Genomic DNA, 1,205 nt, shown 5'->3' with positions numbered 1-1,205 from the left:
TGATAGGCTACCGGCCTAACCCGTTTGCAGATTCTGAATGGTCCAATGTACCGTGGACTAAGTTTTCCTTTCTTCCCGAATCTCATAACAYCYTTCCMTGGAGATACTTTTAACATCACAAAGTCTCCTACATTGAATTCAATCGGCTTTCTTCGTTTATCGGCATAACTTTTCTGTCAATCTTGGGCAATCTTAATCCTTGCACGAATTTGCTCAATCTTTTCAGAAGTTGTCTGCACAATTTCGGGACCTGTCAACTGCTTTTTACCTACCTCATTCCAACATAACGTCGTTCGACATTTTCTTCCATACAAGACTTCATAAGGTGCCGCTTGGATGCTGGAATGATAACTATTATTGTAAGCAAACTTGTAAAATATAAGCAGCGCCAAACCCCTCTAAAGCCCAAACCTCCATTTCTCCTACCCGTTGTCCCCCTTTCTTGGCCCTTCCTTTAAGGGGTTGTTGTGTAAGACGTGAATAACGCCCGCTGGAATGCTTCAGGAGGCCCCAAACAAGGGGCTGGCCAGTCGAGAGCTGGTGTTTTGCTTGCTCGCTTTTGAGGGAAGTAGTGAGCCCCTCAAGAGCTTTCATAAAAATTCTCGTAGAATCGAGAATGAAGTTTTCATTCTGTACATGCCAGATCATGAATTAGTAACTGCAATTTGGAATTCTATTTATTAGAAATTGATCGAAATTGAAATCGATTTCTATTATCCTTTCTATTTGATTATCTTTATATAAAACGGTCCCTCCGTAACCAGTCATCCATAATATCAAACAAATCATTTTCGGATCAGACTAATGACGTATACAATACTTGAATTCTCGGTGTAGATGCTACATAGTTGGTTCTCATCCTTCAGACATCAAAAACAACAAAAACTAGAGCAAACATATAGCCGGGGCTTCTTCCCCGGAAATCATTCCCATCCAGCCGGACTTTGAAAGTATTTCATTTTTTATCATAGATATAGATGATGATAATTACTAAAAAGAATTTGGTTCTTTTTAAGGGGAGGATCCAGAACGAATAGGAGATATATCAGTACGCCATCCACGGGACACCTTTCGTAGTGAGGGAAGCCCTCTGTTTTTAGGTTGACGAGCTACTTTAGTTTAGTTTCCGAAAAAAGCATAAAGCCCGGTATTTTCGTAAACGTAAAAGAGGGACGAGTGACAAGGGACTTGAGTGACTCACCCTA

This window comes from Cynara cardunculus (genome assembly GCF_001531365.2).
Source record: "Cynara cardunculus var. scolymus isolate 2C chromosome LG 6, CcrdV1, whole genome shotgun sequence".
In the NCBI taxonomy this organism is placed as follows: domain Eukaryota; kingdom Viridiplantae; phylum Streptophyta; class Magnoliopsida; order Asterales; family Asteraceae; genus Cynara; species Cynara cardunculus.
This window is presented reverse-complemented; position numbering follows the sequence as displayed.